Genomic DNA, 17,818 nt, shown 5'->3' on the forward strand with positions numbered 1-17,818 from the left:
GTGCATGTGTTCCGGTGACCGGTGGTACGGTCAGTCATCTGAGGCACACTTTACTCCTGGGGAGTGGTGGCTCCGCTCAAATTTTTTCAAAATTTAGAGCCGAAATCAATGCATTGATCTCTCATCCACTGGGTTCTACAGTCTACAGCCAGACGTCGCCGCACACATCCGTTTTCCACAAAATTAAATCTGTCCCTCCAGAAACTTGCGGAGACATTTCGGAAATATCACAGAAAAAGTTGCATGCGAGGTAAAATGCCACAAATTGTGGGGAATATTGCGGATTTTGTCAAATATTACGGGATTATTGTGGTAAAATTGCGGAAATTGCGGCCGATTTTGGTACTTGTACTGTAGTGGTGTACGGTCTGTCCCCGGGGGATATCGCGGGAAAAATCGTAAAAAAACGCGGCATAACATGGCATAATTCGCGGTGAATTTGCGGTGAATATTATTGATATGCGGCAAGTTTGCAGTTGATATGAGGCAATTTTCAGTGAGTATGTAGTGAAATCAATCAGTTACAAGTCTCTGGTGTAAGCACTCGTCATATTTGAGTACAAAGCAGCCACGATGAGACGTTGCTGACCAAACAGTGCACTGTCAGTGTGTGTACGTGTAGTGCAACAAAAAAGTTCAAAAAACGGGGGGGGGGAAATCGCGGAAAACGCGGTCTTTAAAAAAACGCGGCCGCGGAATCGCGATTTTCCCCGGGGACAGTACGGTGTACGAGTCCAGCATAAATCATGCATGACAAAACAGAACGTGTGCTGCGCTGACTGTGTTCAACTGCCTGACAGGAGCTTGCAAGACAGCTTTCCTCATATTCTCGGACAACACTCGACGCGAGCCTTATTTTGTGACTTGTCAGCCGCTGATTTGCCCAGAAACTTCTCCATTCTAGTGTCGATCTCACAAGTAAACTACTGACGAGCTTGAAGAACTAAACAACATCGAAGAAAGACTCGAATATCGCGGTTGCTTTTCGAAATATCGCGGTGCTTTTCAAGTACATGTATCAAGGACAGTTTTCTATAATAACGCGGATGATTTTTCAAATATCTTGGATATCCCGGACTTTTGTTCAAATCGCGAAAAACAACGCGGCCGCGGAATCGCAAGTTCCTGGAGGGACAGAGTCAAAAAGATATCCGGATAGGCGAGGGAACCGGATACCCGAGCACCGGTTATGTTGGATGCATCACGTACGCTGTAAATCTCTCCCTGTAACCAGCTATTTCTTCCGGATGACGAGGGATCCGGATAAGCGAGGTCTGACTACAAGGTCCGGCGGATTCTGCCGGCAGAACAATTGGCAGAATTCGGTACTTTTTCAGATAAGTTTCATGCATGTTTGGTCATGATGTGGATAAAGAAATGGAGCAGAATTCGAGGAATGGCCCGCCATAAGGTTTGTATGGTTCTGCCAATTTCACTGCTCTTCGAGCAGAATCTGCCACCTTTCCGAGCATAATCCGCCGGTCCCTAGGTCTGACTGTACTAGGGGGGGGGGGACCTGCCCTGTGCCGTTGACTAGACTGGCTTACAAAGTTACAATGTATGTAGTAGAATAGTAGTAGAATTTATTATTTTGATAGGGAAGGACTTGCCGTCTTGTTACAGGGAACCCTAAGTGCTCTTTACAGAGCGAAACAAAAACGGATAGATGCTCAGCCTGACGACACGAGACAGGCAGAGAATTCCGCCTATCAGCGCCAAGGAAAGAAATAGAGAACATGCCATATCTAGTGGTAGCAGCGGGCAAAGAAAGTGAAGAGAATGTTCGTCGGAAATCCATCCTTTGTTGTTGGTTTTTATTTTACTTCGCACATTCAAACAGGATCACGACCCAGTAAAATGATGGTTAAAGCCTAGAAGTGGCTAGTCTGTTATCTGGGCTGCAACAATATCAGTACAGGTCGAATCCTGATAATACATTATGTCGGGGACGAATGGTGTCCAGCTTGTGTTCAGCTCAGCTGGCACTCACAACTCATAATAATTGCGTTCTAGACGCCAGATGAGATGTTTCAGCTACAATGTAGACAAAACGTCCGTGTTCAAGAAAGCCGTCACTTCATCTTCTGTCCATCCTCAATAGCACGTTCAAGCAAATACGTCTGAAACACAGTAGCGACAATCCGACAGCGGCGACACGCCGTCTTCTCCGAATGAGCTTCTCCCGTTCTAATTCAGATTCCCCCAAAAATGTCAAAATAAATAATAGATTTCCACCAAGCTCGCTAGAATCTTGCGAACCGTCAACATGCAGGCATTTCAAGTGTTCGAGCGTGCGTAGATTCTGCTCAGCGGCTCAAGAACATTCGCCAAGCGGAAAAAAGTCGATGAGAAAGATGTAATGGTGGACGAAATTACGAAAATCGGAAGAAGGTATTCGACCCAGTTCGACTATCCTGGACTGGATTGGCAACGTCCAACAAACGGATTCGTATTCTATGGGGTCTCATGAGCTAGTGTGCCAAGGCAAAGGGCGTTTAGTTGGAGCTTCAGTGCATCACCTTCGCCGAAAGAGGCCCTTTCTGAGATTTGGCCGATGGACTAAAAAGATCTGCACTGACTGCACTCTGCATCTGATCTGCTATGCAGTGAAGAGCGAATCGCACTTTTGTTCGTAATTTTATGAATTTTTTGAGCCGCTTCATCCGCCACCAGGTGATGGACAACCCTGACCAGCCTCCCGAAGGCGTAACAGACGTCCCTCCTTCTCCTTCCAACGATGAAGAACCTCCCTCACCAGGACTTCAGCGGTCTGGCCACCACCACGTGCTGAGCACGTGTGCTGTTCATGTACTTGCTTCACCGGTGCACCCGCATGCCACGTTCGGCCAGGCAACGCTGGCCGGGGGTGCTGCTAGTCGCCTATAAATCTCTCAAGTCTCCCGCTCAGCGGCAACTATCCATGGTAACCACGAATTATTTTCAAATTTTCCCTCAGTGACTGTGTGACCAGAGACCCGCGGCCTGTGGCTGTGGGGCCGTCCGTAATTATGTACATGTATAGATAGGATAATAGTGCACGGATCCAAGGAGAATATTTTTCATAATCCCCAAGGCGCGCAGCGCCGCGGGGATTATGAAAAATATTCTTCCCAGGACCAATCCGTGCACTATCTGTATATAGCTCGACTTGTCAGGGGTCAGCGCAGCCATCACGGTACACAGTTTTTGGCTTTCACACTTTTTCAGTTGTAAGCATGCAGGGAGTACAGTACTCAGTACGTACTTTTTCAAGCTCAACAAAAAACCCTAATGGTATGGTTTTCTTCAGGGAGTATTGTACTACTCCCTGGTTTTCTTCTTGTTCTGGTGGGAGTTCAGGCCCCACATGTTGTGCCGGTACTCTTGTAAGTCCTGATCTGTGCGTTTTTCTCTTTGAATTTTCTCAGCCAATTAATTTTTGAGGGGGAGGGAGGGAGGGTGATGCCTGATTCGCAGTATACACGATGGTGGGGACCTCCTACTGGAGAACCCCACCATCATCCCGCCACAACAATTTGCGTACAGACGGCATCACTCATGTGAAGAGGCTCTGGCTGTTGCGATCGACAGCTGGCAAAGGGATCTCGATTCGAAGAAGGTCGTTGGCGTCGTTCTCGCAGATGTGAGGAAGGCGTTCGACAGCGTCAACCATCAGCTGCTACTGAACGAACTTTTTAATTGTGGAGTTGGTGATGCGGCTTTGGCATGGTTCAAAGATTACCTGAGTGACAGGACACAGCAGCTCATAGCGCCGGACAATCTGATTCCTGCATCGTGCAGCCAAGGAGTGCCGCAGGGGTCTGTGTTGGGCCCAGTGCTATTCAGCATTTACGTAAGAGGCCTTCCTGGATGTGTGAGTGCCTCATCTGTACTTCAGTTCGCTGACGACGTTAACATGTATGCAGCTGGTGACACTACTGAAGAAGTCCTGGACAAATTGAACGGCGATCTTATTAAGTTATCGGATTATCTGAAAGGAAAGCGAATGAAATTAAATCCGGCTAAAACGAAGTTCATACTGCTCCACCGCAAGACCACCGATGTCCCGATGTCTGCCTATGTCACCATTGATGGTGTCCATGTTCCCCGCACGCAGTCTGCTCGCTACTTGGGTATTGTACTTGACGAAAACTTGACTTTTGGCCCACAAATAGACAACCTTGTAGGCTCTGTTAACAGGAAACTTGGTGCATACCGCTTATCCCGCCATCTTCTGCCATACCATGCTCGGCGTACCTTCTATTTAAGTGTCATTCAGTCAACCTTGGAGTATGCAAGCAGCGCTTATATCCATTCCCTAAGTTCTATGAACTATGATAAGTATGTCCGTTTGTTCAATAGATCCCTCAGAATAGTATTTGGTTTTGATAAGTTTACCAGTGCTTCACACATTCTTAGCCTTTACAGCCTTTATCATATTTCGGTGCGCGTCAATTTGAAATTGTTCATTCTTTTGTTCCGGTGCATCCATAGCGGAACATGCAGCTCTTTGCTTCAAGAAATCTTTACCAGCCGCTGCTGTAGCTCTCACACCACTGCCACTACGAGATCCCAGGTGTCTTTTTCTTTGGCATTACCCCCAGCACAGAGTACGGCTGGCTTTTCTCGGATTGGCTATCTCGCTGCTGACCGGTGGAATATGCTGCCTTCCACTGTTCGTACTTGTACCGATTACCGCTCATTTATTCGCTCATGCATAACCTTCCTAGGGGCTCCCGTAAGAAGACCATAGGGCTGTGAGAAACACCCTAGTAAAATAAAAGTTAATAATAATAATAAAGAGAAATGGAGTGAGAAGAAACAACACCTATGAAAATGATAATCCTAGCACTAAGGTAATAACAGGAAAAAATGCGAAAGCACTTAAACGCCACTGGGTCTTTAAAAAGATCCCTGAGTTGGTTTGCAAATGTAGAGGTACGGTGGTGTCTGCGCCACTCGGCAGGTAGTGTATTAAAGAAAATTGCGGCACGATTAGAAAAGAATTTACTCCATCAGTTGTCCGGTGCTTAGATATGGCAATGGAAGCATTAGAGTGGCTTCTAGTTCTAAGGCTTGTTGTGATCGGTGGAAATAATTCCGTTAGGGTAGGCAGTGAGATGATGACATGATTTCTATGAATAAACTGGGCAAAGTTGAGAATCATATAGTGTTCAAATGGATAAATCGCCAAGTGCAGCAGGACTTTTGCCAGCACCCTCGTGACGTTGCAGATATGTGGCTTGATTATGGGGCTGTTAAGTGATGACGTCACAGTTCCTTCGATACGCATAGCAACGATCCCACTGGGGACAAACAAAAGTAGCGTCGTCTCCACCGAACCAGTTGTCAGTGGCAACAGATAGGAATCGTGAGTAGTAAGTGCGGGGCAGGTTCTGGCACACTTTTTGACCTTTGACCTTTGGGCCAAATAAGGCACACTGTGTCGGTCGTGCTGGGTCTGGCCCCGGGACTCCCCCAGGGTTTGACCTTTGACCTTTGGGTTAAATAAGGCACACTGTATCGGGCGCGTTTGGTCTGGCCCCGGGACTCCCCCAGGGTTTGACCTTTGACCCTGTCATGCCATAAATGTCATCATGTTCTTTTCCGTGGCGAACGTGGACTTGTGCACGTTCGGTGCATTCGCACCGGGGAGTAGTAAAATACGTACTATCCCCTGATTTGCACATCGTAGATGTACATTGCATGCAGTGACATATTGCGCATGCGTGCATACGCACGCGGAGCGTGTGACCTTCAGTGGTCCTATGCGTGTGGAAAAGACGCAGTGCAACACAAGGTGTACTAGTACACGTGTCATTATACTACTCCCTGATTCGCACCTCGTAGATTTGCAGCAAACAAAGTTCACGTTCCGTGCATTCGTTTTATTTGCACATCGTAGATGTGCACTGATTGACAAGTTGCCCATGCAGAGCATGCCTAATCGGCTTTTCGATCGGTTAAGAGAATGTTCAAATTCGGCCATATTATGAGCCCCAAGATCAGAATTCGGCTCAACATAGTACTTGAAGTCACCGTTCCCATTACGTCATGTATAATAATCTTTATTTCAGGATTACCCAAAGGCTAACGCCTATCTGGGGGATCTCCTATTTGTGTGTACATTTACATACACCCTGTAGAAGCACTGAAACATCGGTTTTCGGCGAATTCAACATGCGAATTTTTGAACATTCGGTGAAAAGATGGGTAATTTCTTCAAAACCACTGTTTTCGGCGAATTTTTCGCCCGGCCGATTAGGGAAATGCCTACTATCCATGCAGGTACATTAGATGCATATTTCTATTTTGATCGGAATTCAGTTAGAATCAACCGGCTACGACCGGAGTATCATGCATCAAAACAATTATTGAAGGGGTGTCACAGTGAAGCAGTGTTGCTACGCACCACAAATCCCCTCTGCCCTGCACCGAATTTATACTGGAGAATCCAGAGTGACCAGCAAAGAGTCACAACCCGCGGGTATCCAGTCACACTAAGGCATGTCCACCATTCCCCACATATTCACTGTAACAAAACACAATACTGTTTACTATAATACACTTTTATTTAAATTGACTTGGATGAGTCTGTAGAAGAGAACACAATGCACGCACACGCGCGCATGCGCGGACACACACACACGCACACACGCACACACACATCTAGGTTATAGTGCTATACACGTATCTAGGGTTTAGGAAGCATGAGAATATGTCGATGCACCCACACATACCCCTTCATGCAGTGTACTTCAGTAGCCCAACACATTACGACTGCTCAGGACCATCACAAAATACATCACGACTGCTATAGCACAGTACCATCACAAAACACTACACACTGTTACTACACTGCACGCACAGTTACTACACTACGCCTGTTACAAGTACTTACAAATAATTTTGAAACAAGTGGCACATCCTGAAGACGGCAGCCCCAGACCTTCATACATCATCATCTGTGAAACCAAGCATGAGCGCACACAAACACTATTAGTGTCACGAATACGAAAGCAGGGTAAGACAAGAGGATACGAAACAAGTAAGTATCGCTATAACGAGGGGGTAAGTATACATGTAAACAGAGCAGTGCTTACTTACAGGGTCTTAATACGCTCTACGGCGTCCCGGTAGTCGGACTGCAACAGCAGTCCGACTTGCCGACCCTCCCAGTAACGGGTTAGATGGGCCGTACCCGTGAGGTGGGCGACCACGGCTGGGCCTCCCACCAGCCTTTCTCCACTGTAAAAACGAAAGAAACCGCAGAAAGCACAGTGTCATAGAGCTCTTTTGTTGGGGGAGAGAGCTAGGAGCACTGCACACTTACCATTTGTCCCAATATATGATGAGAAAGAGGCGGCGCTTGACGCACCGCCTCAGGTGCTGGAACAGGGGTGTTACCCCTGTAAGTTCGACACCGCAATGGCACGTGAACGTCATTTGGACTGTATTGATACTGAAGTGAAGGTGTGAACCGCAAAGCAAGACCTTTATCTTCTTCCTGTCGAATTCGCTCCCCAGCTGCATACCGACATCATCCGCTAAAATCCAATCATACCAAGTAACGCAAAGGTCATCAGTTGACCTTTTGGACTTTTCAACTCTTATCCAAAACCACCAAGAGGAAAAAAAACCAGGATAATAATGATAATCTTTATTTCAGGATTACCCAAAGGCTAACGCCTATCTGGGGATGAAGAAGACGTCAGTTGTAGAAGCGTTTGTGGAGGAGTTGTTACATTATTCTCAGTAAATAGATATGGCTAATACATTCGGTGTAGACGTGGACGACCGGTCGTGGTCTCTCACCACGGGTCCTTTACTAATAGAAAGGCGGACGCCAATAAGAACTGTTGTGGAGTTGGCAGATCAAAACGCGCAGCAAGAAATTTGGCACGTCGACGGTAGACTCCATCGGGAGGACGGACCAGCTCTTGTTGATAGTAGGGGAGTGTCCGCCTGGTGCTATGGAGGTCGCCTTCATCGCGTTAATGAACCGGCTTGGATAGGACGGGGCAGCATCGAGTACTACCTCAACGGTGTCCGTCACAGAGCCGGCGGTCCTGCAGGCAGTTATTGTGACGCCACATGCTGTATTCTACGGTGGTATCACCACGGAATGCTCCACAGGGAGAATGCGCCAGCGGTGATACGCAGGGAAGGTAACAATCGTGTACGGGAGTGGTACCGATACAACCTTCGGCATAGGGAAGATGGACCTGCTTTCATCTCTCAGGAGGAGGAGGGTATCTATCAGTGGTACCTCAACGGGGTGTATTACGGTAGCCACCATCAAGACCAGGCAATACACCCCATGGAGCTGCAGTACATCAATGTACTACCAACTAAGGTAGACTCGTCAGCAATAAGTCATGAGCCCATTTGTTGTGATTTGTCAGGATACCCTGGACCGTCCTCTATCCAAGTTGGAGTGCGGTCATGAATTTCACTTCCACTGTATGAAGGAGTGGATCAGTTCTGCCTCCAGCCCAACTTGCCCAACCTGCCGCTACTCCATGACTGCTGAGGACTTGGTTGAGTTCTTGTAGTAATACATGACACAGCTGCGTGTAGGCGACTACGAATGACCAGTCATGTGCTACAGGTGGACACGGACACGCCACCCTAAGTAGCCATGCGCAGCTATTTGGACAAGGACAACAAAGCACCTCGTGGGCGGCCAAGGTTGACACTAGCCACAAGTCTGGTCGCTCAGTTGAATAAGCTGGGTGTGCCCATGAAGACCATGGAAGACCTTTCCAGGTGCCGACAACATGCAGAGGACAAGACAGACTGGAAGAAACTGTGCAGCTCGACACTCGAGGACAAATCAGTATCAGCAGCTACTACACCTTGCTGATGATGCTCACAAGACAGAAGTGGGAAAAAACACTGAATTTCTTTATTTTAGTGCTGAACTACGCGAAATGTGTTATTATTATTATACATGTTCAACTGTACTCAGTCTGGCTGACTGCCATTCTCTACCACACATTACCGGACACTGTTGTGGTTGTCGTCGTTATCGTCGTCGTTGTTGATGTTGTAGTCGGTTGTTGTCGTCGTTATCGTCGTCGTTGTTGACGTTGTTATTGGTTGTTGCTGCCGGTTGTTGCCGGTTGTTGTTGGTTGTTGTTGGTTGTTGTTGGTTGTTGTTGATGTTGTTGTCGGTTGTTGTCGTCGTTATCGTCGTCGTTGTTGATGTTGTTATTGGTTGTTGCTGTCGGTTGTTGGTTGTTATTGTTGATTGTTGTCGGTTGTTGTTGGCTGTTGGATGTTGTTGTCGGTTGTTGTCGGTTGTTGCTGGTTATTGTTGGTTGTTGTTGGTTGTTGTTGGGCGTTGTTGGTTGTTGTCGGTTGTTGTCAGGTGTTGTTGGTTGTTGTTGGTTGTTGTTGGTTGTTGTTGTCGGTTGTTGGGTGTTGTTGTTGGTTGTTGTTGGTTGTTGTCGGTTGTTGGGTGTTGTTGTTAGTTGTTGTTGGTTGTTGTTGTCGGTTGTTGTTGGTTGTTGTCGGTTTTTGTCCGTTGCTGTTGGTTGTTGTTGGTTGTTGTTGGCTGTTTTTGGTTGTTGTTGTTTGTTGTTGTCGGTTGTTGGTTGTTGTTGTTTGTTGTTGTTGGTTGTAGTTGGTTGTTGTCAGTTGTAGTTGGTTGTTGGATGTTGTTGTCGGTTGTTGTCGGTTGTTGTCAGTTGTTGTTGGTTGTTGTTGGTTGTTGTTGGCTGTTGTTGGTTGTTGTTGGTTGTTGTTGTTTGTTGTTGTCGGTTGTTGGTTGTTGTTGTTTGTTGTTGTTGGTTGTAGTTGGTTGTTGTCAGTTGTTGTTGGTTGTTGGATGTTGTTGTCGGTTGTTGTCGGTTGTTGTCGGTTGTTGTTGGTTGTTGTTGGCTGTTGTTGGTTGTTTTTGGTTGTTATTGGTTGTTATTGGTTGTTGTCGGTTGTTGTCGGTTGTTGTGTTTTAATCGTTATTTTGTTCATTATCCAGGAGGATGTTGCTATGATCCAGTACCATTGTTTCGCATATATGAGACAAGTTTGTGTAAAGTTAGTGTGACGTGGGGTATGCTCATTGGATGTGAGGTGGTGAGAGTATGCTGATTGGCCGATAACAATTAGTGGAAGGGATAATGTAATGCGCTGCTTGTGCAGCGTAACCAAACACATGGTCTGTGGGAAACACCCTAGTAAAATAAATAAAATAATAATAACATGAATTGCCACCGGCACTTGAGAGACTCGAGCCCCGCCACCTTGTTCAAATCGGACTTGGTAGCTTCATACTGGAACTTAATCTTCTTCTTTTTGAGGTATGACCGTACAAACCGCGCTTGGATTTTTTTCATTTTTATTTTATTATTATTATTTTTTTTTCATTGCAACTTTTTTAGCAGATAGCAACTTTTTTAGCAGACTCCTGAAACAACGGTGAATCTGGAACGAATAAATGGTCCATGTCAAAGGCATGACGAGTCTCGAAGTCTTCACATTCATGATGGAGCCTTGTCATGATTGACGCATTCCTTGATGGTGCGCACATGAAATCACCCTGGCTCATCTTTTCCAATTCCATTCTTTTCACACCCTGCAACCCATACCCTACTAGTATCAGTGGGGATGCTAGAATCAGAAGAGGCAAGGCAGCACTCTTCCGTGGATGTATTACTCGACACAACACCACCCATACTTGTTTTCTAGAAGTTTTGACTATAATGATATATTGCAGTAGGAAGTAGTATACAGTCAAATAGGATAGGATAAGAATGAATGATCAACTGTCTGATAAAGAATGCAGTTCATTAAAGACTTATTGGAAGGTCTCTACCAGCTGATCGTCATGTCGGACGGCGACACTGCATAATGATATGAAGCTCTCAGTTAGCTGTTTCAGTTCCGTGGTAGAAAGTGTCACGTGTGCGTCCAGAGAACGATGAAAACATCTGGGGTCCACGTTGATGCAGACGATTGGAGCAACAGCAAGACGTACCTTCAACGCTTGCTCGTCAATGTCGAGGGAGACTGCCCCGGGGTAGATGAAAACATCTTGTTCCACATCCAGTTCGAAACAGCTGGTCGGGACTAGCTTGCTTTCACCGTTGATGTACACCCGACATTGACCGTAGGACGAACGTGATGGGTAGAAGTTGGTCTTGATCTTCTCCACACGTCCTCTTCGGAGAGTGTCACGGAGCGATGGACAAGTCTTGATCAAGTTCGTAATGATGAACTCAGTGGACTCATTCAGTTCGATATAAACCTGTCCTTGAGCATCTTTGCGAGCTGTTGCCGTACTACCACAGGCTGGTAGAGCTCCTGAAGGGAAGTACATCTTATAACCAGGCTTGTAGAAGGATCTACCTGATGACTTGTAGGACAGTTGCATGTCCTCCTGAAACCCATCTACCACAATCTCTTTGTGGAGCTTGGTAGGAGCAGGTGACACATAGCGACGCTTAGCCGGTACTGCCTTCGAAGAGAGCACAACTTGAGGAGGGTCAGCAGGAAGAGCGGAATTCTTCCTCACCCGCCGCTCGTATAGGTTATCCATCTTCCAGGAAGCGAAGGGAGAACAACTCATCAGCACTGTATTCGATGAACGAATGATTCGACTACAGGACAACCACCCGTATTTATACAAGGCAGAGACGGAGGCGGGTTGAAGTGATAAAATATGTGTCAGCTAGGTCAACCAATCACCATCAAGCCCACTAAAAACATTTGACCACTCAGCATTGAGCCCACCAAAAACATTTGACCAACCAGCATCAAACCCGCCAAAAACATTTTGTCCAATCAGCGGCATGCCCACCAAAATCATATCTCATCTTAAAGATTCCTTACATGATACCGCCACTTTAGTGAACTGATACAGTATGGAAATAAGATCAGAGTCAAACGTGTGCAAGTTCTGAATCACGTGATCAAGTGAATAGGTTTCCCAACAATAGGCATCAATCAATGATGCCATAAGAGATGTATCAGATGGAGATAAAATCAGCAAATTCGTACGCAACGTGGACAGTTGAGAAGAAGACACCATCCTGGTCGACTCCATGAGATGCAGTACATATAGGAGTGGAAAATGCTGAGGAAGAGGTTTCATGATTCGACTGAACCTCAACCATGATAGATTGCTACGAGGTAAGTAGGAACTCAGTTTACGTAGTACATCCACATTCGTATCGTATACTATGCAGGATAATGCTATAGCATAGTTTATACTCTTGTACAAAGAGGATTTTTTCATCGCAAGTATCTGCTCCCGAAGAGGGTGTACGCAAAGCTGATCGGATAAGAGTTCAGGTTTCGAAAGAAAATGCAAAAGATGACGATCCACACCGCTTAACCGCTCATGTACCGCGTAAGGCTTCTTCATCAAACTACATCTCCTATGCACATCATCTTCAGGGAAGTAAATCACCGCCATGACAAGTCCACACGAAGAACACACGGATCTTCCTTCATGTAAAACATGATCAAGATGTTGACACTGTTTTTCCTCCCCGTATTGCTCTTTTTCTTCTTCTTCTTCATCCTTCTCATGAAGTCTCCTTTCACGTACATAAGCAGGTAAGATCTTAAATTCAGAATCCATCTTCACTCCTCACCAACATCCTCATTATGACACTATATCCAGCATGATATCTACTTTATATAACCAATCCTATCCAGGGCAATTATCAGGTAAAATCATTGGGGTAGATGACCTCATACCCTCTCCAACACGTCGGAGAGGGTATGAGGTTATCTACCCCAATGATTTTACCTGATAATTGCCCTGGATAGGATTGGTTATATAAAGTAGATATCATGCTGGATATAGTGTCATAATGAGGATGTTGGTGAGGAGTGAAGATGGATTCTGAATTTAAGATCTTACCTGCTTATGTACGTGAAAGGAGACTTCATGAGAAGGATGAAGAAGAAGAAGAAAAAGAGCAATACGGGGAGGAAAAACAGTGTCAACATCTTGATCATGTTTTACATGAAGGAAGATCCGTGTGTTCTTCGTGTGGACTTGTCATGGCGGTGATTTACTTCCCTGAAGATGATGTGCATAGGAGATGTAGTTTGATGAAGAAGCCTTACGCGGTACATGAGCGGTTAAGCGGTGTGGATCGTCATCTTTTGCATTTTCTTTCGAAACCTGAACTCTTATCCGATCAGCTTTGCGTACACCCTCTTCGGGAGCAGATACTTGCGATGAAAAAATCCTCTTTGTACAAGAGTATAAACTATGCTATAGCATTATCCTGCATAGTATACGATACGAATGTGGATGTACTACGTAAACTGAGTTCCTACTTACCTCGTAGCAATCTATCATGGTTGAGGTTCAGTCGAATCATGAAACCTCTTCCTCAGCATTTTCCACTCCTATATGTACTGCATCTCATGGAGTCGACCAGGATGGTGTCTTCTTCTCAACTGTCCACGTTGCGTACGAATTTGCTGATTTTATCTCCATCTGATACATCTCTTATGGCATCATTGATTGATGCCTATTGTTGGGAAACCTATTCACTTGATCACGTGATTCAGAACTTGCACACGTTTGACTCTGATCTTATTTCCATACTGTATCAGTTCACTAAAGTGGCGGTATCATGTAAGGAATCTTTAAGATGAGATATGATTTTGGTGGGCATGCCGCTGATTGGACAAAATGTTTTTGGCGGGTTTGATGCTGGTTGGTCAAATGTTTTTGGTGGGCTCAATGCTGAGTGGTCAAATGTTTTTAGTGGGCTTGATGGTGATTGGTTGACCTAGCTGACACATATTTTATCACTTCAACCCGCCTCCGTCTCTGCCTTGTATAAATACGGGTGGTTGTCCTGTAGTCGAATCATTCGTTCATCGAATACAGTGCTGATGAGTTGTTCTCCCTTCGCTTCCTGGAAGATGGATAACCTATACGAGCGGCGGGTGAGGAAGAATTCCGCTCTTCCTGCTGACCCTCCTCAAGTTGTGCTCTCTTCGAAGGCAGTACCGGCTAAGCGTCGCTATGTGTCACCTGCTCCTACCAAGCTCCACAAAGAGATTGTGGTAGATGGGTTTCAGGAGGACATGCAACTGTCCTACAAGTCATCAGGTAGATCCTTCTACAAGCCTGGTTATAAGATGTACTTCCCTTCAGGAGCTCTACCAGCCTGTGGTAGTACGGCAACAGCTCGCAAAGATGCTCAAGGACAGGTTTATATCGAACTGAATGAGTCCACTGAGTTCATCATTACGAACTTGATCAAGACTTGTCCATCGCTCCGTGACACTCTCCGAAGAGGACGTGTGGAGAAGATCAAGACCAACTTCTACCCATCACGTTCGTCCTACGGTCAATGTCGGGTGTACATCAACGGTGAAAGCAAGCTAGTCCCGACCAGCTGTTTCGAACTGGATGTGGAACAAGATGTTTTCATCTACCCCGGGGCAGTCTCCCTCGACATTGACGAGCAAGCGTTGAAGGTACGTCTTGCTGTTGCTCCAATCGTCTGCATCAACGTGGACCCCAGATGTTTTCATCGTTCTCTGGACGCACACGTGACACTTTCTACCACGGAACTGAAACAGCTAACTGAGAGCTTCATATCATTATGCAGTGTCGCCGTCCGACATGACGATCAGCTGGTAGAGACCTTCCAATAAGTCTTTAATGAACTGCATTCTTTATCAGACAGTTGATCATTCATTCTTATCCTATCCTATTTGACTGTATACTACTTCCTACTGCAATATATCATTATAGTCAAAACTTCTAGAAAACAAGTATGGGTGGTGTTGTGTCGAGTAATACATCCACGGAAGAGTGCTGCCTTGCCTCTTCTGATTCTAGCATCCCCACTGATACTAGTAGGGTATGGGTTGCAGGGTGTGAAAAGAATGGAATTGGAAAAGATGAGCCAGGGTGATTTCATGTGCGCACCATCAAGGAATGCGTCAATCATGACAAGGCTCCATCATGAATGTGAAGACTTCGAGACTCGTCATGCCTTTGACATGGACCATTTATTCGTTCCAGATTCACCGTTGTTTCAGGAGTCTGCTAAAAAAGTTGCTATCTGCTAAAAAAGTTGCAATGAAAAAAAATAATAATAATAAAATAAAAATGAAAAAAATCCAAGCGCGGTTTGTACGGTCATACCTCAAAAAGAAGAAGATTAAGTTCCAGTATGAAGCTACCAAGTCCGATTTGAACAAGGTGGCGGGGCTCGAGTCTCTCAAGTGCCGGTGGCAATTCATGTTATTATTATTTTATTTATTTTACTAGGGTGTTTCCCACAGACCATGTGTTTGGTTACGCTGCACAAGCAGCGCATTACATTATCCCTTCCACTAATTGTTATCGGCCAATCAGCATACTCTCACCACCTCACATCCAATGAGCATACCCCACGTCACACTAACTTTACACAAACTTGTCTCATATATGCGAAACAATGGTACTGGATCATAGCAACATCCTCCTGGATAATGAACAAAATAACGATTAAAACACAACAACCGACAACAACCGACAACAACCAATAACAACCAAAAACAACCAACAACAGCCAACAACAACCGACAACAACCGACAACAACCGACAACAACATCCAACAACCAACAACAACTGACAACAACCAACTACAACCAACAACAACAAACAACAACAACCAACAACCGACAACAACAAACAACAACAACCAACAACAACCAACAACAGCCAACAACAACCAACAACAACCAACAACAACTGACAACAACCGACAACAACCGACAACAACATCCAACAACCAACTACAACTGACAACAACCAACTACAACCAACAACAACAAACAACAACAACCAACAACCGACAACAACAAACAACAACAACCAAAAACAGCCAACAACAACCAACAACAACCAACAGCAACGGACAAAAACCGACAACAACCAACAACAACCGACAACAACAACCAACAACAACTAACAACAACACCCAACAACCGACAACAACCAACAACAACCAACAACAACACCCAACAACCGACAACAACAACCAACAACAACCAACAACAACCAACAACACCTGACAACAACCGACAACAACCAACAACGCCCAACAACAACCAACAACAACCAACAATAACCAGCAACAACCGACAACAACCGACAACAACATCCAACAGCCAACAACAACCGACAACAATCAACAATAACAACCAACAACCGACAGCAACAACCAATAACAACATCAACAACGACGACGATAACGACGACAACAACCGACAACAACATCAACAACAACCAACAACAACCAACAACAACCAACAACAACCGGCAACAACCGGCAGCAACAACCAATAACAACGTCAACAACGACGACGATAACGACGACAACAACCGACTACAACATCAACAACGACGACGATAACGACGACAACCACAACAGTGTCCGGTAATGTGTGGTAGAGAATGGCAGTCAGCCAGACTGAGTACAGTTGAACATGTATAATAATAATAACACATTTCGCGTAGTTCAGCACTAAAATAAAGAAATTCAGTGTTTTTTCCCACTTCTGTCTTGTGAGCATCATCAGCAAGGTGTAGTAGCTGCTGATACTGATTTGTCCTCGAGTGTCGAGCTGCACAGTTTCTTCCAGTCTGTCTTGTCCTCTGCATGTTGTCGGCACCTGGAAAGGTCTTCCATGGTCTTCATGGGCACACCCAGCTTATTCAACTGAGCGACCAGACTTGTGGCTAGTGTCAACCTTGGCCGCCCACGAGGTGCTTTGTTGTCCTTGTCCAAATAGCCGCGCATGGCTACTTAGGGTGGCGTGTCCGTGTCCACCTGTAGCACATGACTGGTCATTCGTAGTCGCCTACACGCAGCTGTGTCATGTATTACTACAAGAACTCAACCAAGTCCTCAGCAGTCATGGAGTAGCGGCAGGTTGGGCAAGTTGGGCTGGAGGCAGAACTGATCCACTCCTTCATACAGTGGAAGTGAAATTCATGACCGCACTCCAACTTGGATAGAGGACGGTCCAGGGTATCCTGACAAATCACAACAAATGGGCTCATGACTTATTGCTGACGAGTCTACCTTAGTTGGTAGTACATTGATGTACTGCAGCTCCATGGGGTGTATTGCCTGGTCTTGATGGTGGCTACCGTAATACACCCCGTTGAGGTACCACTGATAGATACCCTCCTCCTCCTGAGAGATGAAAGCAGGTCCATCTTCCCTATGCCGAAGGTTGTATCGGTACCACTCCCGTACACGATTGTTACCTTCCCTGCGTATCACCGCTGGCGCATTCTCCCTGTGGAGCATTCCGTGGTGATACCACCGTAGAATACAGCATGTGGCGTCACAATAACTGCCTGCAGGACCGCCGGCTCTGTGACGGACACCGTTGAGGTAGTACTCGATGCTGCCCCGTCCTATCCAAGCCGGTTCATTAACGCGATGAAGGCGACCTCCATAGCACCAGGCGGACACTCCCCTACTATCAACAAGAGCTGGTCCGTCCTCCCGATGGAGTCTACCGTCGACGTGCCAAATTTCTTGCTGCGCGTTTTGATCTGCCAACTCCACAACAGTTCTTATTGGCGTCCGCCTTTCTATTAGTAAAGGACCCGTGGTGAGAGACCACGACCGGTCGTCCACGTCTACACCGAATGTATTAGCCATATCTATTTACTGAGAATAATGTAACAACTCCTCCACAAACGCTTCTACAACTGACGTCTTCTTCATCCCCAGATAGGCGTTAGCCTTTGGGTAATCCTGAAATAAAGATTATCATTATTATCCTGGTTTTTTTTCCTCTTGGTGGTTTTGGATAAGAGTTGAAAAGTCCAAAAGGTCAACTGATGAC

General features: G+C 45.8%; 1 long non-coding RNA gene across 1 annotated transcript; it reads right to left on the reverse strand.

Moving 5' to 3' along the window:
* Positions 1-6,790: 6,790 nt before the first annotated feature.
* On the reverse strand, positions 6,791-7,436 carry LOC135827535 (uncharacterized). The gene is made up of 3 exons (XR_010555486.1): positions 7,313-7,436; positions 7,087-7,227; positions 6,791-6,944 (listed from the first exon to the last, which is right to left on the reverse strand). It is a non-coding gene; the product is annotated as an uncharacterized LOC135827535 (long non-coding RNA).
* Between the last annotated feature and the right edge of the window lie 10,382 nt (positions 7,437-17,818).

The sequence above is a fragment of the Sycon ciliatum genome, chromosome 11, assembly GCF_964019385.1.
Source record: "Sycon ciliatum chromosome 11, ocSycCili1.1, whole genome shotgun sequence".
NCBI classification, from domain to species: domain Eukaryota; kingdom Metazoa; phylum Porifera; class Calcarea; order Leucosolenida; family Sycettidae; genus Sycon; species Sycon ciliatum.